General features: G+C 52.5%; 1 protein-coding gene across 1 annotated transcript in view; it reads right to left on the bottom strand.

Annotated features, from left to right (window-relative positions):
- The window catches only part of SMAD6 (SMAD family member 6), a 75,724-nt gene that overhangs the window by 34,297 nt on the left and 14,636 nt on the right, over window positions 1-26,791 (bottom strand). The gene's annotated exons all lie outside the window — the stretch shown is intronic.

Below are 26,791 nucleotides of genomic sequence, written 5' to 3'. Positions count from 1 at the left end.
CTGGATTCACTAGCGGGTCATCGTAACCGTTCACATCTGGAAGTGAGCCCTCTCTGCACTGCCTCCCGTCAGCTACCGTCAAACTGAACCTCATCCTTGACTGGCCACCCGAGCAGTTTAATGATCACGCCCACCAAGGGCATGAAATCGGCCACAGCCAGAAGTGGCCGAGCCTCAGTTTGACAAAACTCAAGACATAAAAGCCTGGAAGTCGCTGTCTCAGCCTCCCACACAGCCAGAGGGTGTCCCCAAATGACGCTCTCCCTGAACGAGCGGATGACTTTTCATAAGCAGGTACGCGCAGATCCCAACCCCCAGCTACCCACCGCCAACACCAGGAACCCCCCACCCCAGCACAAGTCCAGAGAGGAACTTGGAGCCTCTGTGTCAGCAGCAGGAACAATAGGCTGAAGTCAGGGTCCTTGAGGATGTGGAACAAAGAGCTGGCTCGCCGGAAAGGGAGACCTTTAACTTCCAGAAATCACACACGTCCCATCCCACACGTTGTCCCGCGACCAGGAGAGAGCCCCAGGGTCACGTGGCCTTTGGAAGATCCCAGGTTTGTTGGGGCCAGAAAACCCCCAGGCTTGAAAACACATAATAGGACAAGAGTCATCCCAGTTGCACAGCTGCTGGGGTCCCCGTCTCTCTGCATGTGCCCTGAAACCTTCACCTGTCTGAGGCCCCAGAGGGTGTGGGCAGAGGCTGGCGAGACCGGTGCCAGCCTGCCCTATCTCCCCCCCCACCTCCAGCACCTCCAGCTGATTCACCGGGAGCCTCGGCCTCTTATCAGGGCCCGCCAGCCAGGCACCAGCCCACATCCCCACTGGCTGCACCTTCCGCCTGGAGCACGCCTTTGTCTCTGGCTCCAAACTGGCTGCAGGAAGTGGGGCGCAAGGGAGGGGCAGGGGTGCCACAAGGCCCCGGAGGCACTGCAAGGGGCCTCCCCACCTGATGTCACATGATCCTCACCTAGAGACAGAGAAGCAGAGGTGGAAAAGAACTCAAGAGACCATCCACTCACGCTGTGTATGAGCAAGCTGAGGTCCAGAGAGGGAATGAGACTTGTCCAATGTCACACAGCAAGCTGGAGGCAGAGGCTGGGCTGGAGTCCCAGCTTTCCCAGCCTGACTGTCTGTCCTGTGCTAGGCCGCTGACAGGCCGGGTGCCCTGAGCAAGGGGCTTCGCTTTTCTTAGTGTCCTCACTAACAAAATGGATTCAGCACTCAGACCTTGAAGATTCAAGTCCAAGATGGGAAAGTGTTTTGCCGAAATAAAAGTGCCCTCCTGGAGTAGGAAGCCCTTCTCTTAGCCTGAGTAAAGGGGAAGTTTAGGGAAAGGAGTGGAGGGGAACAGAACAGGGGGGAAAAGGGAGTCACCAAAAGCTATTTTATTGCAGGGGCCCAGGAAGGGAGATGAGAGGAGATCGGAGTCAAGTTGAGGGGCAGAGGGCATGCCAGCCTGGGTGCTGCAAGAGGGGCCTCCCGGGTCAGTGGTGGGGCTGGACGGCCTGGGGCTGGAGCTCCGGACTTGAAAAGCAGGATGTTTGGCTGGGGCCTCTCCTCTCCAAATAAACAATCCACAACCTTATTCAAAACAGAGGGGCACACTGGGGAAGGGCCTGGTCACCTTATTTCCATATCCCCTCCCCAGGGGAGTGCCACCAGCTACCTCGAGGGCCCTCAGACCGGTGGGGTGGGAGGCAGCGGCAGGGACCAGGGTTGGGCAGCAGCTACCATCCATCCAGAGGTCACCTGGGGACCCCCCATCTTGCTGGACGTGTGGGGCAAGAGTCTTGCCAACTGTCACCCTCCTCGCTCCCATCCTGACCACGGGCACCCAGATTCCTGGCCTGAGAGCCAGAAAGGGGCCCCGAGAACAAAGTCTAGTCCCTCAAGAAACTGAGGTTCAGTCAGTGAGGCAACTGCCCCCAGTCACACAGGATCGGGGGCATGAAACTGGCACCCAGACTCCCTGTCCGGCACTTTCCAGCACCTACGAGAGGGGTGGGGGATGGACGGCTCATCCATTTTCTTGTGGAGAGCTGGACCAATCCTCCACCATGTTCTTGGATTCGCTTGTCCCCTGGAGCCTTGGTTCACCCAGCCGGTGTTTATAGAGAAGAGACATGGTTCTAGGCTCGGGGTGTAGCCAGCTGTGAACAAGACTCAAACCCTACTTCAAAGAGCTCATATCAGCTTCCGCTGGTAACAAGCTGCTTTTTGTTATTCAACAAACATTCACCGTAGGTCTAGTCCACGTGAGCCCCGAACCAGACGCCAAGGGCGGCCAAGGCACCGGGGCCCCACCCTTAGCCTGAACTTGTCACACGTCCTGCGCTCACGCTCCTGTGGCGTTTCAGGTAGTCATCATCTTCCCCATCCAGGTGGATGGGAAGCCACCTGAGACATGGACCAGGTCTTGGCTCTCTGCTCTGCTCCCAAATGGCTTGGCCAGAGGCAGGCCACAGAGCATCCACTCAAAAACTGGGAGTGGACTATTTACCAAATGCCTCCCTTCCTCTGGCAGGAAGTCGCTCCCAGCACGGTGGTTTTTTTTTTTTTTTCCAACTCTTTCTGGGCTCGTGGTTTGGAAATAGCAAAGGGTTGTGAGTTACAAGATCCGGGCCCTCTCCTCCACTGCTGCTGGGAGAGAAAACGGATACAGCCTTTCCGGAGAGCACTCTGACCTTAAATGTGCATGGCCTTTGACCTAGCAGTCCCACTTCTAGGAATTTATCCTAAGGAAATACCCAGTGATGCGCACAAAGACGTATGTACGAGGACCCTTACCAGGAGGCAATGTTCCTGAAGTTAAAAAAACAATCACTGCAACAACCTAAATGTCCAGGCCCCGGGAGACTGCTAAGTAAATATGGTACATCCATGAAATGGAATGCTAAGCAGACATTAAAAAGCACACTGAATGTGTGCTGAATTAAGCAACTGTCCTCAATATTGCTAAGAGCAAAACAGAGCACTACAAACAGCTATATATACTTTTAATAACTCCCTTCTTTTCATTTGGCAATATGTACATCTATACATGCAGCAGATTTCTACTTCCCATTTTTTGCTAAGACAGAGGATGACATGAAAAATAATATTCCAAGCTAGTTAAATAATAATTTCCTTTCAGCGTGGTAGAGTTAAGGGTAATTTGTTTTTCCTTAGTGCTTTTGTTTTCTAAATGTTCTGCATTAATCATGTATTACTTTAAAAAAGGAAGAAAGAGGAAATGCTATTGGGGTGGGGCCTGGGCCATCTAATGTCTGTAGGAGCCTCCTTTGCTCATCTAACAAGGACATCAGTGACATTGATAGCTAGAAAGACAATACCTGCACAGGTGTCGTACATCCTCCCCATTCCACACTCACAAAAGCCCTTTCAGGTAGATACCCACTTTACAGATGCAGAAACTGACTCCATGCCAGCCCAGAGGCCTCTGCTCACCAAGCCCCACCACCAGCCACCCCAAGAGAACGCAGCCCACGTCAACCTTGTGGGATCGGCTGGGAGTGGGGGGCTGGGTGGGAAGCTGGGAAAAACCTGTGCCACCACAGAGCCACCAACGCTTCTAAGAGAGCAAACTCTCAGCTGCTACATTCTCAGTGCGCACTGCAGGGGACTCTCGGAATCCCACAGGGACAGGCCCTGCAGGGTCTCTGGCTGGTGGGCGCACCCATTCCTCCGCTCAGCCTTCTCTGGGCAGCTGCCACAGCAAGGCAGGAGTGACTCACAGGAGGGCAGGGCATGGTTATGTCCCGATGTGGAAACTGAGGCCCACAGAAGGAAAAGTCACACAGTCAGGGTGTGGCCCACCACATGCCGACCGTGGAGGGGCAGCCGCTCTGGAATGCAGGACTTCCAAGTGCGGGGGCTCCAGGGAAAAGAATTTCGGCGCTGAGGACTCAGGCAAGAACTCAGTAAACGCACCCACCCAAGGCCAGAAGCAGAGCCAGGTCTCAGGCCAGAGAGCCGAGTGGGCAGCCCAGAGGACAGGCCATGTCCACCGACCCACTGGACTTCCTTAAGTAAGGCTGGGGCTCCGGAAGGGGCACCAACGATGGACAGGGTCAGAAATGCCAGGCGCGACCTGAAAACCACCAGCTGCATCAAGGAGGGGGCAAAGAGCCCACCAGTCACTCCTTCCCCCGGGGAAGGGTCAACCAGCAAGAGCATCGCGGCCGAGTCCCAATCTTGGGACCACCAATTACTGCCCAAAGGGCTGGCTGGACACCCCGTGGGGCGCTGAGACCACGGACATTGGGGCTGCAGAGGACCCTGTGCAGGATCCTCTCCTGTCTGACTGTCCCATACAGAGTTCACAGGGCAAAGGCATCCACCATCTCCCCACCTGGACCCAAAGGAACCAGAAGGCCAGAGGAGATGGAGATTTTTTTTTTAAATTTTTGTTATTTTTTAAATACGAATTATTTCCAGCCGGAAGGCAGAGCGAGGGGTGAGGGCCATTGGAGGCCTCTGGCCGCCGGCACCCAGCCAGCCTTGTAAATGTCTGGCAGCTGGAGGGAGACTCAGCTCATTGCTATCAAAATGAGCTCGTTACTGCTAATTTCCCTGGCTCACCAACGGATGTATCCAGTGTGTTCCTGAATCTTCAAAGACGTTTCCTAAGCCACCCTCAGGGGATCTGCCAAGAGTCATGGAGTGTAGGCGGAATTTCAGGGTGGCCTCAGTTTCCCCAACCAAAGTGTGGGCAGAAGAATAGGGAACAAAGGTAGTTCATTCAACTGTAGCTCAGTCAACCACAGTCGAGGTCAACCATTCCCCACTGGGCTGCTCACTCCTGCGGGTTAGTGGGGAGACGGCAGGACAGTACAACCTCAAGGTGTTCACTCAAAACAACCCCACCACCCGTCAAGCACCCAGCAGGCCCCCGGACAATACCAGGCACCTGGTGTATGTGACCTCTTTTCATTTACACAACAACAAGGCAAACAGGACCTTATTACCACTCGCGTTTATAGATGAAGAAACCAAGACTCAGAGAGGTTAAAGAACTTGCCCCGAAGTACACAGCTAGTGAATACTAAGGCCTCCTCTAAAGCCAGTACTTTGCAAAGCAAGCAAGAAAAGAGACCAAGGGACTTCCCTGGTGGTCCAGTGGTTAAAACTCTGTGCTTCCACTGCAGGGGGCACAGGTTCAATCCCCGGTCAGGGAACTAAGATCCCACATGCTGCATGGTACATCCAAAAAAAAAAAAAAAAAAGAGGGCCGACGTGGCAGGGGCGATGGCCACCCTGTAAGCACACACAATCTAGGCAGGATGTGCAAAGCGTCCTCCTTCCTGGGAGTTGACAGAGGAGGGCAAACACCCGTTGGCCACCCCAAGCTGGGGTGGCCTAAGAAGGCTTCCAAGAAGGTGACCTGGGAGAGCCACACTATTCGTGCTCAGGGCTGCCGAAGCTCAAAGGAGGGGGTGGTCGGCACCACCCGCTTGGAGTGTCCACCTCCCTGGGCCAGGCTCAAGCAGGGAGCAACACAGCCCAGAGAAGCGGTGGGTAAGAAGCAAGAGCCCTCCACACGCATGGGGTTCATCTTCCCACCTGGGAGGCCAGGTGTCCAGCTGATGATCGAGTGAATCAGCCCTGGGAGATCCATAGGCTGGAGGAGAAGGCAGCCGTCAGAAACAATGTTTACGGAAAGTGTTAACTAGGCAGGGAAATATTTACTGATGCTGAGGGGGGAAAGGCAGGATACAAAGTTGTATTTTCTTAACAGAAAAACAATTTAAACAGAATAAGCCAAAATGTTCCCAGCGGTTATCTCTGGCGGGGGAGGGTTACCTCTTTGCGCTTTTCTATGCTGTCCACATTTTCCATTAACGGGCCATATGCTTCTTTGAGAAACAAAAGCCAATGGGTGTGTTTTAAGTGAACCCAAACACCACCACTGCTGACCCCCAACCTCCTGTCCCCCATCCCTCTGTGCAGAGGATGAGGGAGCTGCTCTGGGAGACAGACAGGCCTGGCTGAGGCTCTCTCCTCCTGGAGGCCCTGGGAGTGAGGATCCGCGCCCTGGGAAGGTGGACACATAATGCCGCACGTTCCCCGGCCACCTCTAGTGTCCGAGAGGCTGCCGGGTTGAGCAATCCACACCTGCGTTCTGTCTGCAGCTAGGCGACGGCCTTGGCTCCCCCCACAGGTGATACAGGACCAAGAGAGAGATGCCTGCGAGTGCAGTGCATGGACTCAAAGACGCTGCATCAATCGTCCCGGCGTGCACCGTCCACGAGCTTTGTCAAAAGAGTGGGTGCCCCACAAGCTGCTGAAGTGCCTGGGCTACTCCTTCTACGTTTCAGCCCCTCCACCTGAGCCTGTTCTCTGGTCCCAAACGGAGCCAGCACCCTCACCCCACCCTACCCCCTGGAGGGGAAAATGGCAGAACTGCTCCCTGGAGAAAGCAGGGCTGTTCACAAACATTTGGAAGCCTTGGGCGGGGGACAGGGGTGTGCAACACTGGAAAAGTGGTTCTAAACGACATTAGGTAAGAAGGGCAGAAAGGAAAATGTTCTCTTCTTTGCCACTGCACCAAGACGGCGTGAAAATATACCCGGGAGACAAGACGCTGAAGGACAGAGGGGAAACGGAGCATGGCAATTGTGTGAGGGTGATTTTTTTTTCTATTTCTGAACTTCCTGGATTATCGTGAGGCTCGTTTTCATGCACCGCCACCCCCAATTTTCATGGGGATGACATGAACAGATATATTTCTGAGTGGTCCGTAGGCACCAACACCCAGCGTCCCATTCGGAGCCTGAGACAGCAATGTCCGCCCTGCCACACACGTTCATCCGTGCCCTCACCACTCTCTTTTGCCCACCTCCCTTGGACCCTTGGTCCTATCTGTCCCACAAGAAAGAGCGCTCCCTAAGGGCCAGTGGCTGTTTTATTTATATGTGTCCCCAGCCAGTGATGTGAAAATAGCCTCTCAGTGTGTATTTTCAACAGAATTTAACACAAGGCTTTAAAAAGCCATTCTCCTTTTGCGAGACAAAGGGATGCGGATGGTAGCATAACAATGTGAATGTATTTGATGCCACTGAATGGGACACTTAAGAATGGTTAAAATGGTAAATTTTCTATTCTGTGTATTTTGCAACAATTTCTTTTTTTAAGCCATTCTTTTAATGCCAAAAGAGCAAGTACCTTAGGGCTCCCCCTCCTAAGTGGGGTCCTGGCTCCCCCTCCACCTCCCCAGCTCCTTAGCCCCCTTCGGGCCACGGCCCATCTCAAAAGTGGGGAGGCTGCGCTCCTCACTTCCGTGTTTATCCAGAGTGGAGTTCTGGGAAGCGAAGGCTCAGCCCAGGCTGGCTGGGGCCTGGCTCCAAGGCTCCAGGTTTGCCATAGGGGCCTTTTTCCACCTACCCAGGTCCAGAGCTGGCACTGCGCAACTTCCTGGCTCGCTTGCATCTTTTTTTTTTTTTTTCCTCCTTCAGGTCATTTAAACCTGTTTACCTTTGGGCTACGTGGGGCCCAGGCTCCAGGCAAACGAACTTAGGTACCAGCCAAGAGGAAGGGCGGGAAAGGGGGACCCTCCAAGGGGACAACGGGGTAAGGCAGAAAGTTGGAACCCCACTCCCTCTACAAAATCCTTCCTTCTCCCTTCAATTCAATACCCATTTACCAAGTTCCTCCCCATACCAGGCACTACCCTCGGACACGGAGAAGTACCGAGCTAGCAGTGAGAGGGACCAGAAGACCCCTCATTCATCCCTGCTAAGACGTGAACTGCTATCACTGAGTCTGTGCCATGAGTCGATGAAGGATGGGATGACCAATTCTGCCATGGTGGCCAAGGCAGGCTCCAGAGAGGAAGTGACATGAGTTGGACCTTTGCAAGGAATCGGAGGAGTTGGCCAGGTGGACAAAAACAGCCTGGCAGTGCATTCCAAGCGGAGGGAGCAGCAAAGGCTTGGGGGCTGTGAAAGAGCCTAGCGTGCTGGTAGTTTGGGGTAGGGCCTGTGTGCCAGGCTGAACTTCCGCCTGCAGGTGGCAGGGAGCCGTGGGAGGATGCTGAATTGGGGAGGTGATGAATGGGGGCCCAGACTCCCTGCCTCACCCCAGCACATTCCTGGGCCCCAGCCAGGGCAGGCACCCTGGGTACTTTCCAGGTACCAGACCAAGGTTCCCTCTTGGTCTCGTGTATTCCTTTCCTCATTCGTGAATAATGAAAGTGGTGCGGCCCAGGCATCAATATTTTTCAAAGCTGCCCTGATTGATTCTAACTGGGCTCTGCTGTCAGGCAAGACCTTTTTGAGGCCCTAGCAAGATACTGCCTCCAAAAACCTTTTGTTAGTGCTGTACCCGTCCGGGATGAAAAATGTAAGCTTTGGTGTCTGCCCCACTTGAGTATGAATCTTAGCTTGACCACTTAAGATGTGTGCCTAGGTAGGGTTGTCAGGTAAAATAACAATACAAGGTGCCCACTTAAAATCTGAATTTCAGATAAACCACGAATAACTTTTAGTTTAAGTATGTCCCAAATCACCTCCTCCATCTGCACCAGGGAAATAACCCAGGTGAAAGAAAGCGGTGATACGCTGAGCATAACCCCAGCACTCGCTGGGTGAAAGTTACCCTTTCCTTCCTTTCTTCTCAGAACCTGTCTCAGTAGAGATTCTTTTCCCATTATGAAAAATTTCAAGCATACAACCAAAGTAGAATAGTAATAAACTCCTATATACCCACGGAGTGGATGATGTTACATGCCCCTCCCCGGTCCCCTTTGTCTCCAGCAACTGGGAGGTTTGGGCTGCTAATGGTTCGCAGGTGCCCCTTACTGGGAGAACTGTCCTGGTCAGGCGATTATAGTCCCCCCTCCCAGTGTGTGCGCGTGCATGCGTGTGTGTGTGTGTGTGTGCGCGCGCGCGTGCGCGCGCGCGCGCGCGTGCACCCACCCACAGCCAATGAGTAACTGACACGGAAACAAAAGGCTGATCCCTTGCCTCAAGGTGTGACCAACTCTGGGGTGCAGTTCCCGCTCCAGAGCTCCCCGTGGACCAGGCTGAGGCTGGACTCCAGCTAAGCCCACATCCTTGCTGCCCCATTTTGCTTCCCTCACTCCCTTCTCCCGAAACAAGCCCCCCAATAAGCGGCATGTGTCCAAATCCCCATCTCAGGCTCTGTTTCTCAGAGCCCCCCAACCTAAGCTAACTCTCACTCAGATTCAACAATTATTAAGTTGCTACATTCAGCCCCTTTTACTTATTTGCTTGTTTGTTTTGGCTAAAGTACCTCCTATCATTTCCCCCTGCATCCTTCATTATGCATCTCTAAAAAAATGTGAGCAGTTAAGGTTCTGACTTTCCTTCCCTGATTTCCCTCCCAAAGGGGAAGGCCCTTGTGGGGGAGTCCTAACTGCCAGCAGTGCCAAGGGACAGAGACCAGAGGCCAACCAGGCGGGCACCAGGCCATTCTGGCTCCAGCCCAGCCCTGGACTATGGCGTGGATTTGGTGGCCAGCAGACCACGGTCACCCCAGGTCCCACCTCCTTTGTGTGGTTCAAGAGCTCTGCGACAGTGTCCCAGCATCCTCTTGGGGATGCTGCCAGGGTTTAAGCATCTCTCTATTCTTAAAGAAAGGGATGGCAATGGAAAGGTCAACCCAGCCATGGCTATCTGCTGGCCAAAGCCCCTACCTGCCCTTCTACCTGGACCCTGGGCAGTCCCACCAACCAGGAGGCACAGCAGCAAGGATCCACACTCTGCCATGCCAAGGAGTCTGCTATGCAGGAGGCAGCACGGATGGGGGGAAAGGCACACCAGGGTTTATTTTAACTGTGGTAAAATACACATAATAAAAGTTAACCGTTTTAACCATTTTTAAACATACAATTCAGTGGCATTAAGAACACTCGCAATGCTGCGCAGCCATGCCACTATCTAGTTCTAGATCTTCTCCATCACCCCAACGGAAACCTTATGCCCATTAGCAGCCCCTCGCCTCACCCCAGCTTCTGAGTTCAGAGAAAACTTGGGTTCAAGTCACAGCTCCTTCACTCGCTCCCTGTGTGACCCTGGCAGGTAAAGTTCTGAAACCTCTCTGAGCCTCAATTTCTTCATCTGTAAAAATGGGACGAGGGGCTTCCCTGGTGGTGCAGTGGTTGAGAGTCCGCCTGCCGATGCAGGGGACACGGGTTCGAGCCCTAGTCTGGGAAGATCCCACATGCCGCGGAGCAACTACGCCCGTGAGCCACAATTACTGAGCCTGTGCGTCTGGAGCCTGTGCTCCGCAACAAGAGAGGCCGTGATAGTGAGAGGCCCGCGCACCGCGATGAAGAGTGGCCCCTGCTTGCCGCAACTAGAGAAAGCCCTCGCACAGAAACGAAGACCCAACACAGCCATAAATTAATTAATTAATTAATTTTTTAAAAAGGGACGAGAACTCAAGGGAGGTGCCGGGAAAATCAAAGCTGATGGGGATAAGGTGCTGAGCTGCTCCTAGCACTGCTACATCCAGGCCAGGCCAGGGCCTCTATGGCCGAGGATGCTCTTCCCCTCCACTGTCCTCTTCTCCCTGCTTGTACCCTTTAGGTTCCTGGGCTGTGCGCAGTGACGAAGGGAAGGAGGCTGCTTTCCTCTCCCGGAGGCAGGGCAACTGGAACGAGTACTCACGGGCTCCAGTGTTTTCCCTTCGCCCTGCCCGGACCCGGTTCCAAACCAAAGAGTTACAAAGGCCTTTAAATTGCACACTCAGGGCGAGGTCAGCCAAAACCCGCATTTCCAAGCACCGTGCTTTTAAACGTTGAAAACAGCCAAACGTGAACTGGCCCCTTCTGAGGGTCACAGCTCCCAGCGGCCTCTTGGCGGCTGGCACTGATGGATGCCTCGCCAGCCTCTCCCTCCTTCCCGAAGGTGGAGTCACCTTCCCGTCGCCACACTGGGCTGTCTTTCCCTGTCCAAGTCAGGGGTGAGGGCCTGGGTCTGGGAAGAGGAGACCCGTCCTCTCATCAGCTATCGGGCAACCCCAGGCAAGTCCCCTGCCCCCTCCGTTCTGCGAAATCAGGAGAGGGTTCCCTGAGGTAAGGACTCAGCTCTCTTGCCAAGCTCCCACCCTGTGGTTTCTGTGAACAGCAGGCTCAGGGCTGGAAAGGATCTCACCAGGTCATCCGATCCAGCTGTCTCCACGGCCTTCCATTTTACAGACAGGAAGCTGACACCCGAAGTCTGAGGCAACTCGCCCAAAATGTCACATCTGTCTTGGTAGGATAAATTCACACTTGACTACCTCAGGGAATGTCACAGGGGCAGAGGTGATGTTGCTGAGAGTCCAGGAGAAAAAACTTCTCCCCTTTGCAACTCTTCCTCTGAAACATGGCACCCAGCACCAAGGCCATTCAAACGCTATGCACACCAGGTCAATATATAAGAGTTAACTGTATTTCTAGATACTAGTAATGAATAACTGGGAAATGTTTTACAATTTATAACAGCACCAAGAAACGTGAACTACGTTGGTATACGTTTAACAATCACGTGCACGATCCGTATTCCGAAAACTACAAAACACCAGTGAGACAAATCAAATACCCAAATACACGGAGAGAGACACCCTATTCATTGACTGGAAGACAGTATTTTCAAGATGTCAATTCTGCCCAAACTGATCTATAGATTTGATGCAATCCCAAACAAAATCCCAGCAGGATTTTGTAGAAATCAACAGCCGATTCTAAAATTAATATGGAAATGCAAATGCTTGGAACAGCCAAAACAACTCTAAAAAAAAGAATGAAGCTGGAGGACTCATGCTACCCAATTTCAAAACTTACTATGAAGCTACAATAGTTAAGACAGTGCAGTATTGGTAAAAGGACAGACAATGAAACAGAACAGGGTCCAGAAAGAGAACACACATAAATGATCGACTGGTTTTTGACAAAGGGGCGAACATAATTTGGGTAAAGAGAAAGGGTAGTCTTTTCAACAAATGTTACTAGAACAATTGTACCTCCACAGGTGAAAAAAAAAAGGAAAGAAAAAAGAAACTAGGCCCTTATCCCACACCTTGAACAAAAAATCAACTCAACATGGACTATAAACCTAAATGTAAAACCAAAAACTATAAAACTTTTAGAAGAAAACATAGAAGAAAATCTTTGTTACCTTAGGTCTGGCAGGTTCTTCATATGGCACAAAAACATGAAAAGAAACAACTGACCGACTGGACTTCAGCAAAAATAAAAACTTCTGTTCTTCAAAAGACTCCATTATGAAAAGGAAAAGACAAGCCACAGACTGGGAGAAAACATTTACAAAACACATATCTTTTAAAGGATTTATAACCAATATATAAAGAACTCTCAAAACTCAATATAAAACCAATCAACCTAATATAAAAAATGTGCAAAGATCTGAACAGATGCTTCACCACAGATACAGATGGCAAATAAGCACATGAAAAGAAGTTCAACATCACTAGTCATTAGGAAAATGTGAATTAAAACCACAATGAGAGGGCTTCCCTAGTGGCGCAGTGGTTAAGAATCCGCCTGCCAATGCAGGGGACACAGGTTCGAGCCCTGGTTTGGGAAGATCCCACATGCTGCGGAGCCTGTGCACCACAGCTGCTGAAGTCCACGTGCCACAACTACTGAGCCTGTGCTCTAGAGCCCGTGAGCCACAACTACTGAGCCCACATGCCACAACTACTGAAGCCCGCGTGCCTAGAGCCCGTGCTCCGCAACAAGAAAAGCCACCGCAATGAGAAGCCCGTGCACCACAACAAAGAGTAGCCCCTGCTCACCACAACTAGGGAAAGCCCGCGTGCAGCAACTAAGACCCAAAGCAGCCAAAAATAAATAAATAAATTTATTTCCAAAAAAAACGAACACAATGAGATACCACTACACATCTATTAGAATAACTCAAAAACAAAATGACCATACCAAGGGCTGGTGAGGATGTGGAGTGACTGGAACTCTCATACGCTGCTGGTGAGATGGCTAAATGGTACAAACTTTGGAAAACAGTTTGGCAATTTTTTATAAAGTTAAACATACCTTCAGCCCTACACCCAATAATCCCACTCCTGTATTTACTCAAGTGAATTGAAAACTTATGTTCACACAAAAACCTGAACACAAACGTTTAGAGCCAAAAACACTGGAAATAACCCAAATGTCCATCCATGCGACACCATGAATGAATCTCAAAGCATTATTCTGGGTTAAAGAAAAAGGTACAAAAGGCTACTTGCTACATGATTACATCTGTAGGATGTTCTGGAAAAGGCAAAACTAGAGAGAGAGAAAACACATGGGTGGTTGCCAGCAGCTGGGTAATGGGGTAAGGGCTGACCACAAAGGGGCACCAAGGAACTTTTGGGGGGTGATGGAAATGTTCTGTATCTTGATTATGTAATGATGTTACGTAACTGTCAAAATTCACAGGACAGTCCGCTTTCAAACAGTTTTACTGTATGCAGACGGTATCTTAAAAAACCAAACCAAACAAACCGCATGTAGTCTCACGAGGGTTCGTCTTGTTTCTCCAACCAGTCAGATAAATGTGAGGGTAATTCTGGCCCAGAGAGGTAAATTAACTTGTCCAAGGACACAAGTTCTGCAGTCAGGTGGATGTGTGTTCAGACCTCAGCTCTGCCATTTATTAGCTTGTTGCCCCTGGGCAAATTGCTTCTCCCATCTGAGCCTCAGTTTTCTCATCTGAAAAATGAGGGCAAGTAATAATAGAACCTACCTTATTGGGACTGAATGAGCTTAAGGAATAAAAACACACGTTTTGCAGTACTCAAATTTTAGCCATTATTATTACTTCTCCTACTGTTATTGTTATTATTATTGTCGAAGAGCAAGGACTGAGTTGCAGGGAATGACTTCAATCCACGTCCTCCTGCATGAGGTGTGCGATGCCAGGCACCAGGACCACCAGTTTCCCTAAGGGGCAGAGGCAGGCCCAGGCCCTGCCCAGAAGGCATTCACAGTCTGGCTGGGGACAGCAGACAGACTCAGTGCAAAATCAACCCACAGCAAGAGAGTGGTGTACAGATGAAAACTACTGAAAGTTCAGAAAAGAGAGAAGCCGCTCTGGACTACGTAATCCCCGAAGGCTTCCTGGAAAAGGAAGGATTTTACTGACAAGGACAAACCAGATATAATTAAATCAAAGGAGAGGCACCAGCGCCATCGGGAAAGGGAAGAACCAGAAAATCCCTCTACCCCTAACTTCTCCCCCACCCGTCCCTGGCAAAAGGCATTTCCTCCCAGGGACCAGCCCTGGGCCAAGGGGAGGTACAGGCATGACAGCAGAAAGTCCGGGTATCATGCCGGGCACCCACATGTGTCCCCACATCTGGGCCAAAGGGTCCGATGAAGGGCTGCTCTGGGATGTGGGGCTTTCACTTTCTCCCCACTTTTTTCCAGGGACCTGAATTTGGGTTTGTCTGGGGAGTGTTTGCTTTAGCCCAAGTGTTTTTCCCGCAGCCCAGGTCCGCTCCCTCCCTGCCCCTCCTTGCCCGCGCACGTCTGGAGCTCCGGGCCACGGGCGCCTTTGATGCGCCCCCTCTCCAGACTTCAATGTCGCTGTGTGCACGGCCCCTTTAATAAGTTATTTCCGTGGAAAACCCTGGTAACTCGGTCATGAATCAAGCCTATAAACACCTCCAACCCATCAAAGCACCCAAGTAAGGGAGGGGGCGGGTAGGGGAGGAAAATCTCTTACAGTAACTCACACACTGCTCCCTCAGAAAGGCCCAGCTGCCCGGCTGTCAGGGGCACTGCAGTGGCCAAGCCAGCCCACTGTAAAAGCGACATGTCCCCCAACCCTCCAGCCCAGGGATCCAAAGCCCCCGAGGACACTGCCCGTCTGTGTGTCCCCGGACGAGGCGAAAGTCCCGACCCAGCGCCCACAAGATTTACAGCCCGGAGAGGCAGACCCGACCGGCTGCTCCCGGGGTACAGGAATGTAATGTTTTGGCTACTGGTGAAAGGCCCAGTTTATTGGAAACACACTTCTTTTCCAATGTTTGGTTTCCTTTCACTCTTTTCTCCTTTTTGTTTTCCCAGAGTGCAGTGCCCAGGGTCTTCAGAAAGGATATGGACCTAGAATCCTGCCTGGGGGGAAGCGGGGAGGTGGGGAATGGGACATGAGGTCAGATGTCTGAGTGGTGGGCTGAGCCCCACCTCCATGTGGGCAGAGGCCTGGGCATGGAGTGGGGAGACCCCAGGTCTGGACCGGGCTCTGCCACCTGGGAGCTGTGGGGCCCAGGACCGGCACTGGCCCTCTCTGGTCTCATCTGTAAAATGGGTGGGATGAACCAAAACCCCCTTAAAAGTGTTTCTGACTGTCATGGTCTTGGACAACAGTCTGGTAAAGCATGGAATAAAGCTGACCACATGTTTGCTGGAGAGCCCGGCAATGCCACTTCCAGGTACATTACCCAAGAGAAGCATCTCCTTATGTCCACAGAAAGGCTTGTCCAAGAATATTTATTAGTAACATCACCAGTAGGAGCCAGAAACTGGGAACTGCCCAAGTGGCCATCAGGAGTAAAATGGATACATTAGCCTAGGAGAACCATGGCTGTGCCCATACAGTATTAGCCGGCAATGAATGCGTGATCACAGATGTTCACGATAGTACGGGATGAGCCTCACAACATCTGCTATGTTGAAGAAGAGCCCACAGGATTGGTGGTTGCCAAAGGTGGGGGTGGGGAAGAGTGGATGAAGGGGGTCAAAAGGTCCAGACTTCCAGTATTAAGATAGGCAAGTCCTGGAGATGTAATGTACAGCCTGGTGACTGTAGTTACCATTACAGTATTACATATTTGCAAGTTCCTAAGAGTAATCTTCGAAGTTCTCATCACGAGAAAAAAAACATTTGTCACTATGTGAGGTGATGGATGGTAACTAAATGTATATGGTAATCATTTCACAATATATACACACACATGTATCAAATCATTACCTTGTACACCTAAAACTAATACTATGCTATATGCCAATTATATCTCAATAAAAAAAGAAAACAGAAAAAGGAAGAGCCCTCAGTGTATGCTTCTGTTTATACCAACTCTAGAAAGAGGAAAACTAGTCAACAGTGTTCCAAGTCAAGATAGTGCCATGCAAACCTATTCTCTAAAGCACCTAGCAATCAAAAGTATTTCTGGGATGTACAGCCATGGCCCACCAGAGAAAAGTGTGGCCTTCCTTGAAGTGGTATTCAAGGCCCTCCCCTTGGGCCTCACTTCTTACTGCCCTGCCAGGATTGCTCCCCTTCCCAGAGCAAGCATCATCACATGGCCTTGCCTTTGCCCAGCATGTCCCTGGCCCTGGGGTGCCCTTTCCCCCTCCTGGTGACACACCCCCTGCCTCCTGACCCAGCCCCTCTCCCAGCATGCCCTGCAGGCACCCTGGAAAGCGGCTGTCTCCCAGCCCCGCACTATGCACTTAGGAAACAGCACTTTCCCTGCCTCTCTAGGAAGCGGTTTTTTCCCCAATCTTCCCAGTTAGATTCTAAGTTTCTTGGGAAGGACCTTCCTTGGGTATTCGCTTCACACAATCCTATCCCTCATGCTAATACGTGGTTACCAATTCACTTAATTACCGCTTACAGAAAATTAAATGTCCCTCAGCTACCTATGGTACATATGGGATCTCCATGGCATCCACGAGGATGCCCAGCCCACTTGTCAGAAGTGGAGTGAGGCAAGGCTGCAAAAGGGAGGCTGAGTGAATTTTTTTTTTAATTTATTTATTTATTTTTGACTGTGTTGGGTCTTGGTTGCTGTGTGCAGGCTTTCTCTAGCTGCGGCGAGCGGGGGCTACCCTTCGTTGCGGTGTGCGGGCTTCTCATTGTGGTGGCTTCTCTTGTTGCGGAGCACAGACTCTAGGCGTGCGGTCTTCAGTAGCTGTGGCGTGCGGGCTCAGTAGCTGTGGCACACGGGTCAGTAGTTGTGGCTTGCGGGCTCTAGGCACGCAGGCTCAGTAGTTGTGGCGCACGGGCTTAGTTGCTCCGCGGCACGTGGGATCTTCCCGGACCAGGGTTCAAACCTGTGTTCCCTGCATTGGCAGGTGGATTCTTAATCACTGAGCCACCAGGAAGCCTGAGGCTAAGTGATTGAAATCACAGGTCTGTCTGGCTCCAAGGCCTGGGCTTTTCACCCTTGCCCTCTTGAGTTCACGAGCATCCCCTGTCATTCATATTCCTCACTCCACATCCTACTCCAAGGTCTAGAAGCAGACCTGGGCAGGGCTAAGTGGCTTATTTTATTTTTTTAGCAAAGCTGTTCAGACCCAAGGGAGGCATCTGGGCAAGGAGAGGGACTCAGGGCTCAGGTGGGGCTGTCCCCCGCTTTCCTGAGCAACCACAGAGAGCCCACTTTCCTGCACAAGATGAAAACGGCAATCTTCTCGTGGAGGCACTGGTCAGACGCTTGCCTTTAGCTGAGTGTCTCTGAGCATCACTTTAACCACCTCCCAGACTCAGTTTTCTTCCCTGAAAACTGGAGGTCACAACTCCCACTTCACCAGGCTGTGCTGAGTAGGCACCTGGTGACTTTCAGAGGGAGGGTCAGACGTGACCTCACTGGTGCTCTCCCACCACTAACCCCCAGAACACGAGTGGTAGCTGATGGGACTAGAGCCGGGCAGCCAACTGCTTTAAGATGCCACACGCCCATCCCAGAAGTGACCAAGCTAAGGCTCCTGTCTTGAGGGGAAGACGGCCCAGATGCTCTAGATCCCTTCTAGGTCCATTTGGATCTGCGGTTCTTAGCCCTGGTTGCACATTAGAATCACCTGGGGAATTTTTCAAACCCTGATGCCCAGTCTCCCCCCAACCATTTCTAGAGTGGGGCCTGAGCTTTGTAAAAACTCTTCAGGGGACTCTAACGTGCAAAGAGGGTTGAGAACCAATGAGTGAGACCAACTGACCCATTTTACAGATAAAGAAGCCGAGTGGAAGCATGTTGAGACCACCAAGAGATGTGGGACTGAGCCAGGACTGGGACCCGGGTCTCCTGGGCCCCCGGGCCAGCTGTGTCACTAACTTTCTACTCAGAGGAAGCCCCCAGGGCTCTGTCTGGCTTTGTCCTGAGAGGGAAGAGGGCAGGGAGCGAAGACACAGCTGGGCAGCCAGGTTGGAGGAGACGGGGTCTGTCTCCCCAAGCACCTGGACCCTCTCCTGCCCTCCTCGGCTCCTCTCCCAGGTCAAACAGCAGCAGAGGGCCCAGAAACAAGGCTCCCCCCAAACCAAATAGGGTCTCCTTGGGCTCGAGACAGACAACGTGAGCTGAGGGTCCGGGGATGTGGAGAAGCCAGAGCCGCTCTGTGAAATCTGTTCCATTTTGTTTTAAACTCTTTGGGGGGGGGGCGGGCCTTCTGTGAATCACAAAACAATCCCAGCATCTACCACATGCCAGGCCCTGAGCTGGGTGCTAGGTGGGGATGACTGCCCTCACAGCCAAGCCCGCCAAACCCCATTCCCAACGTCTGCCCTCTGAGAGCAGCCTTGTCTTGGAAACACCGTCGCCTCTTTTGCTGTAACCCTGCGGGTAGCTCTGGGAGTGACCCTGCACATCCCTCGGCTCAGCAGGGCAGAACTTGACCAGAGCAGATGTGCAGCTTCCGGAAGACCACACAGCTGCTGAGCGGAAGGCTGGGACCTAACACGGGGCTGGGGAGCATGTCCCCTCAGTGCCGGACGTAAGGCGGTGGACAGGAGGGCTGGGGAATGTGGGTAGCATGTGGTGGGGGGGACACAGTCTGGGACTTGCTGGGCACACACACCCTGACATGAACAGCCTGCTGGGTGCCCCATTTCACCCCAAGAGGCTGGAGCTGGAGCCAGAGAAGCTGCACTCTGCCCCCATCCCTCTCCCAACACACCCCACTCACCACGTCTGCCCCAGCAAAGCCTCCTCCCCCAACTTCACTGCTTCCCCAGGCTGCTCAGGAGCCATGCAGCTCCCGGCTCTGCCCCTTCCCTTCCCGATTTCAGGCTCTGTGACTGTGTGACGGGAGCCCTCCTCTCCACCTTCTCCCCCCACCTGGCACAGAAGGCCTGGCAGCCCAGCTCCTCCCTGCTCTGTCCAGAGCTGGCGCTACCCTGGACGACTCAGATGAAAACGGCTTCCAGGCTCCTATCTCTGAGTTTCCCCCTCTCCTTTTAAAGATCAATTAAAGCCTCGGCGATGATTCACCTTGCAGTCTGGGACAGTGCCTTTGATGTCTGCTCCAGACATGAGACCTCTGTTTTTCCAGAGACTTCTAGCACGGGGTGCGGGTAGCGTCCCTCCCTCGGGCCAGGGCGGACCCTGCTTTGCAGAGGTGCCAGCCCCCCAGGCCTTACCCTCTCAGGCTGGGGGTGCCAGGCCCTGACTGGGGGAGGGGGGGTGGAGGGAGGAGGGGAGGGCATAGGGGAAGGGCCCGTGAACACCAGGAATTCTTTCCACAAAGGCAACTGGAAAAGCGATGCATCTCCGCTTCCCTTGGCAGCCAAGGGCCACGGAGGGAGAATGTTTAATATAAAAACATCTGACAAAGTACCTTCAGGATATATTTTCTGCATCAAAGAAGGAGCTCTTGGCAACAGGTGCTCTACCCTGACAAGGAAACTTTCGAGCGCAGCTCCCAATTGTTACAGACACCCAGGGAAAGCGTGCCAGTGGGGACAGGAGGAGGGCGAGCCATGGGGCCCGGCAGACAGATGGTTGTGATTAGGCTGGATGCAACCAAGTGCATTTTCTGGAATTTCAGGTCTCCTCAGAAAACCTGCCGGTTCCCCCAGTGATGCAGGCCACCCGAGGCAGAGTGAGGGGTCGGGGCCATCTGCCTCCAGCTCAGAGGCACACGGCCCTGGATGGGCACAGGGCTCCCCCTCAGCCCAGCAGCCCATCCACCCACCATCTCACTGATTTACTCATGTATTCATCCAGCAACCATCCGACGAGCAGGGTCTCTCTAGGACCCGGTGACAGTTGTTCATGCCGAATCTCGGGGACCCAGGAACACAAAAGCCCCCACAAAAGAAGAGCAAGAATCATTGGAGTACTGTATCTTCCAGCGGGCAGAGAGGGTACCTCGCCAGACCCTGGGGAACCCAACAGGGGCCAGACTGCCTGGGTCTGATCCCAGTTTCACCGCTTTCTAGCTGGGAGACATTAGGAAGTTACTTAAACTCTCTGAGCCACAGTTACTTCTCCTTTAATTTGGCTAATAAAAGTGGCGACTTCATAGAGTTGTTGGGAGGATTCATAAATCTGATTATTAAATGTGTTATGATCTGTCTTTATTTTTATGTGTTCTCTCTCTTTTCTAGATCTCTTTGTCCCAGGCAAAAATCCATTCATTCATTTATTTATCCCACGATGACCTCCGGCTATTGGCTAGGCCCTGTGCTGGATGCTAGGCAAGGTCCAGAGCCCCTTCAGTACCAAGTATATCCCAGAGGTCCTCTGGGCCCAGTACCCACTACCTCTCGGTTCCAGTCCATTCCACCAGATTTAGGACAACATCTCTGGATTCATCTTACCCTATTCTCCATCTCTCACGTATTAACCTTCTAGCCACAAATAAACTCACAACACACAGTGCTATTTGCATACCTCTCTGCTTCTGTACAAGCTATTCATTCCTTCTATCCAACAGGCCATCTATATCCTGTTGTCCTCCTGGTGAACTCCTAGTCACCCTACAAAACCCAACTCAGAATCACTTTCTCCTTGAAGCTTTCTCTGAACACCTCATTCCCACCCCAACAGAGTCCCCTGCTCTTGTTTCTGTGCTGGTGCTAAGGCTTGCCCACATCTCCACAGCACTCAGCAAAATCATTCACCATTCTTTGCTTGTTGTCTACCTCTCCTCCTAGACTATCAGCTCCTAAAGGGGAAGGTCCTGGCTTTCTTCACTTTGTAGCAGCTGCACTGGCATGCAGTAGGCTCTTAATACATGTTCAGTACACTGACTTGTCACCCCAAAGCCTACGGTCAGAAAACACACCAGCCCTGGGATCCTTTGTCAGGGACCCTGGAGGATGTAAAAGCTGTGTGATCTCTGGTGAATCAGTCGCCTTCTCTGGGCCTTGGATTGTCATGGGTTAAGTGTACCGTCACTCTATTCCCCAAGTTTTCATACTCTGGGACCAGGGCTGCCGGAGTAGGGGGCACTACACCAACCCCCCTCCCTCTGCATGGCCTTGTCCCAGGCTGTAGTTTGGCTCTGAGACAATGATGAGAAGCTAAGATGCTGCAGGCCAAAAGCCCCAGCTCTCTGTACAACCCCTCAAGGCCTAGGAGCTGGTACCCTCCGCCTGGAACACATAAGCATCAAGGGGCCCCTGAGATCGGTGGCCCAATGGCCCCAATGTACAGCTGAGCAAACTGAGACTAGGGAGTGAGGAGCTTACCTGAGGTCACACCATAGGGTAAAGGGCAAGGCCAAGCCTGGAACCCACATAGGTGCACTGCTCACCACCCTACGTGCTTCTTGGCAAACCAAGTTGGCCAGGCCTCCTCCACAAATGCCTGGTCCTCTGTCATTGCTGCCTTTGACCCCCTCACCACCTCTCCTCCAGCTCCAAAAAACCAGCCCAGGAAGAACAGGCCCCCCTGTGAGATACCTGGGAGGTTTTAGGGAGGGAAGAAGGTTTTTTTTTTTTCTTTTGTTGACCAAAGCTAAAACAAAAACAAAAACACACGGCAGAGATATGATGCAAGGAACCAGAGCAGAGGTGAGTGTGCCCTCTCCCCACCCCCGCCCCAAGAGGAGACAAGGAGTCTGGGGCTATTTCGGAATTGGAAATGGTAAGCTGGTCCCAAGAGCCCAGCGTTAGTTCTGCAACCCATCCACAAATTTCCAAGCTGGAGCCTGACCCAGTGGGTAGGCAGAGCAGGAGCGGGTCACACCCAAGACCACCTCTTAAACCATGGGGACCTACCTAGGTTCAAGGTGAGTAGTGTCAGGGCACCATCTGCCCCAAACTCCAGGTAAAACGTCCTTCCTGCTCTCCAAAGCCAAATGGAACCCTCTTTTCAGCTAAAACTCAATCCGCCTGCCCTGCCACTCTCTCTTCTAAACCACTCACTCGACACGCGGCACCCCTAGACCCACAGGCTGTGAGCACTGTCGCATGTTGGGACTAAGCACAGTCATGTGACAGCAATGTTATCCGGGACCTGCCTGTCACCCAGGTGCGATCAGTTGGTAAAAATTCACCAAGCTGGACACTTACCTGTGTACTCTGTATATTATAGCAGAAAGTTTTTTATGACCCAGGCCTTGGTCTCCTCATGCCTCGTCTCCCACTAACGTCAGGTACCTTGCTTCCCAACCCCTCTACCCTCCTTTGGTTTCTCAATATCAGGCTGTTTTCACACTTCCAGGCCTCTGCACTTGCTTTCCTGCTACGTGGACCGCATCTCCCACCCCCCAAACCTTGCCTCTTTGGTAGATTCCTATTCACTCTATAATACCCAATTGGACATCACCTCCTCCAGGGAGTCTTCCTGGGTCACCTCCCCACCATACCAAGAGTCAGTCACTAAGCCCTTCTTTCTCTTTACTGCTTCTTATTCCACTTCTCATTATTACTATTTGTGTCTTCACCTGTCTGTGAGTACCTTGAGGGCAGAGATGATGTAATTTTTATCTCTGTGCTTCCAGCCCAAGCACAGTGCCTGGCACATCATAATGGCCACACCTACCACATGTGTGCCAAGCCTCGGCTGATTCACTTGGCATCATTTCACTCTCACCATAAGGTGACACATTGTTATTTTCATCCTCATTTTACAGGTGGGAAAACCAAGGGTGGGAGTGGTTAAGCGGCTGCCCCAAAGCCCCACAACTAGGAAATGGCAGAGCCGGGACTTGTACCCAGGGCCCAAAGGTGCGCAGCCCATGCTCTTCAGCCCACCTTGCTAGAGAGGCTCAGCACACACTGAGGGAGCTGAATTGAGGACCTCGGAGAATGAGGAGCTCTAGGGTCGCTCTGGACCAGGGCCTCTGAGGCGAGCAAGCTTGGGTCCTAGAATCGGGAAGCAGCAGGAAATGATACTGCGCTAACTCACTCCTCTCCTGGCTTCTGTGAGCACTGACACACATCAGACAGCACTGACCACAAAGGGGAACCTCCTCAGGGACCACTGAGAGGAAAGGTGGCAGGTGGGTGGGCAGCATGGACCCATCTAGGTTATGGCCTGGCTCCACCTCCTATGCTTGCTGTGCGGCCCTCAGATGCTCTCCTAACCTCTCTGAGCCTCTGTTCCCAAACTCTGCCAATCTACAGAATGCACGAATCCTGGAGAATGATCTGTGCCCTTGAGGAGCTTAGAGTTTGGCTGGTGGAGGAAAGATACCCACATCCAGCTGAGCCCCCAACTCTCCACACTGTCCTGAGTAGCTCCTTTTCTTCCCGGGCCTTCTCTTCAAAGTGAGGGGCTCGCCCTCACTGACACTCTAAAGAAACCAGCCTGCTCCAAGGACTGAGATACTGGTACACACAACCAAAGTCAAACAAAGGGACTGTCTGGTCCCCATGACAGGCAGCTTACACCACGTCTTGCATACAGTGGGTGCTTAATAAAGCACTTGAATGGTTATCCAATAGGCACTAGAATAGGATACTAGAGGGGAGTTACTGGTTCCTTCAGAAGTCTGCCCAGTGCTCTACGCTCCAGCCCCACAGCACTGGAGTCAGGCAGGCCTGGCTTCTAAATGCAGCCCATCACCTTGGGCCCTGGTCAACTCCCAGAGCTCACTCAGCACCCAGCACTGAGCCTGGCCTAGCTCCTCCTACCTCATCCAGGGCAAAAAGCTCCTTGTGTCACGCTCATTCTGTTCTAGCCTGGAGCCAAGAGAACCCAGCCCTCAGAGAGGTCGTTCCCACATGGCCCTTGATCCTGCAATTTCTTTGAATTATCGCATATCCTGCCTTTAATTTGCCAAGAAGAGTTGCCCACCAGCCACTCACACCTTAGTATGAATTTAACCAGCTAATCTTGCTTTCCTCCGCAAACTAAATCGAAATAAAGGGAATGGGCGGGGGGGTGGAGATGTTGCAGAGAGGAAGAGGATGCCCCTTAGACAGTCAAGGGGCAGCAGTTAGGCAAGGAAACCAGAGTGTCGAGGACCTGAAGTGAAGGCACCCCAAAAGGGGACTTCTAGGCTTTCAATTTTTCCAAATCCCACTGAAGACACCAGGTGTAAGGGTCTTTACTTAGTGGAAGCTCCATGTTCTGGCCCTCTACTGGGTGATCTTGGTGAAGTCACTTGCCACCCTGAGCTTCAGTTTTCTTGTCTGTTTAGTGGGGATCACGTATCGACATTTGGAGCCGACGCAGAGATCAGATGAGAGGGTGTCAAGCATTCATCAGAAGGCTGAAACAAGACAGTCTCCTGTCCTGCTGCCCCCCACCCTGCCCACCGATGCATCCTCAACTGCCCTGGCTGTGACTAAGCCTCAAAATCCCCCCATTTCCCCTAAAGTGGCCTCAGCAACAGGACGGGAAAGTGAAGCAGAGACCTTGGCGCTGGATAAAAATAGCCAGCCTCAGGTCGGGTGCTGGGATTGTCATTGTGCAAGACAAACAAGGGCAGCCTCCGTCCCGGAGCTGCAGACACCCTGCTCCAGCAACACCCATCCCAAGACGCTGAGAGAGGCCAGGCTCTCAGGGACAGCGCTGCCCACCCCCCACCCTCCAGGATGCAGGGAGACAGAGGGGGCTGCGGGTGGTCTCCGGGTGGTGGGCAAGCTTCACCCGGTGGGGACACGGAGAAGCACAGGGCCCTGTGCCTCTAGCCAGGCCCCAGCCCTGTCCCTAGTACTTCAATCAGGACAGGCTGTCCCTGGCCTCCTTTTGATCACTCCACCTTGCCAGGTGTGGCTCAGGGAGAAGGACGGGGATCCTTGCTGTGGAAGGCTGCGCAGTCACACCGCTCAGTCTCCCACCCCAAGCCTGCCACTTACAGTTTGGGAATCTGGGCAGCTGGCCTGGCCATGAGCCTCGGTTTCCTCACCTCTGAAACAGGGGGAATCAAATGTGTCTCGCTGGGTTGTGATAAGGAGTCAGCGAGATGAAGAATGACCAGCAGTCAGCAAAGGGCTAAGTAGTGAATGTCAACGTTAAATAAATAAACGTCAGCATCAGCATCCTTACCATCTGTCCTTGAGCATCAAACGCCTGGTCTGTCCCAACGCATTCTACCTGCCTGTGCTCCTCAGCTTTCTGACCTCACCTCCTGCCCTGCCTCCCATCTTTGCAGGATGAGTCTTGCTTCACCATCCACTGAGACCCCTCTGGGCCTTCTTCTCACCCTGCAGGGCCTCCCTCCCTGAGCCTGTCCTCCAAGGTAACAGCCACCCACAGCCCCAGCTCTACACGCATCCAGGAGGCAGGGGCAGGGCCAACCCATCGGTCCTCGGATCCCCATGGCACAAGTAAGCTAGAAAAGCTGAACTGTGAGCCCGCAGAGTGGGAGGAGACCCACGCCATCCCTGGGAGGGGCCTGGATGACTACAATGGGGAACGCCTACCGAGACCACCTGCAACCCAGACCAATCAACCCCCAAAAGGAAATCCCAAACTTCCTCCCCAGTTCCTTCAGTCCCTTAGAATCCCAAGGCAATGGAGGCCAGATTTTCCCATGAGAGCCACGCAATCCTCATCCACGGTAAAGAGCATCACAACAGGGCCTTCTCACCAGTCAGCACCAAAGGTCGCTCTGGGATAGCTGCATGGGAATCCCAAACACAGGCCCACTGGGCCCCGAAGGCAGCCCAACCTAATGGCCTCAGGGTCTCCGGAGACCTTCCAGCCTCCAGAGGGTGCTCTCTCCTGGGAACCGGAGGTAGGGAGGGGCCTCCTGCAGGTGCTCTGGGGTCTGCTCTCTCCAGCCTGTGTCACACACCAGGCCAGCTCTGGGATGACAGAGATCACATCTGAGGACACACCATGAACCCGTAAGGCACCTCCACACACGGCAGTTTCCGCCATTAACAATGAGGGGAAGAGATGATGAAAAACTACCCATCTGTCCATACAACCAACGCCAGCGCAATCCGTCTAAGTTAAATACACTCTGACGGTTGGCAGGGACATGGAATCTTGCATTCAGAAATACTTTTAAGCCTCTTGCTTCAAAATTGTATGTGGCTTCCAACCACGTAGGCACAGAGAAAGAAGAATGGATTAAAACGTCCACTTCTTGCGTTCATCTGGTTGGGTCTTTCAGGGAAAGACGTTTTAACAAGTAAGGCCAAAAGGCGGGGATGAAAACAAAGTGGGCCAATGAGAGGGGCCCCCAGAGACCAGAAGGCAAGTGGGACCCAGAAGCCCTAGACCCCAGTACCAGCTGCGCCATAAGCTCTACTGTACCCCTGGGCAAGTCACTTCCTGCTCTGGTTTCTAGTTTCTCTATCTTCGAAACAGACGTACTCTTGTGATCTCCCACGGCTGTGATGGAACATGGAACGGATGGGGAAGGGCTCTGGACACGGGGACTGGACAGGCCCTGAGCAGCCAACACTGTGACACCCGTAGAGGCGTGGGAAGAGTATGGCAGGAATGACAGAGCTTCATGCGAAATAAGTTCACTGGAGGTACATCCAGCCCTTGCAGAGAAGTGGGGGACAGAACAGTGGTCAGAAGCACAGTGACATAGTGGCAAATGGCTCTGCTCCTACGCAACCCTGGGCAAGTCACTTTACTGCTCTTCTGAGATGATGCTTCTCAAGGGGCCCGAGTATAGGATGTGGCCCAAAGTAAACACTCAGTAGATAGCTACAATGACTGTTGTTGCCATTATGACA

The sequence above is a fragment of the Lagenorhynchus albirostris genome, chromosome 1 (genome assembly GCF_949774975.1).
Source record: "Lagenorhynchus albirostris chromosome 1, mLagAlb1.1, whole genome shotgun sequence".
Lineage (NCBI taxonomy): Eukaryota > Metazoa > Chordata > Mammalia > Artiodactyla > Delphinidae > Lagenorhynchus > Lagenorhynchus albirostris.
The sequence above is the reverse complement of the archived record's forward strand: the minus strand, read 5'-3'. Positions and strand labels throughout refer to the sequence as shown.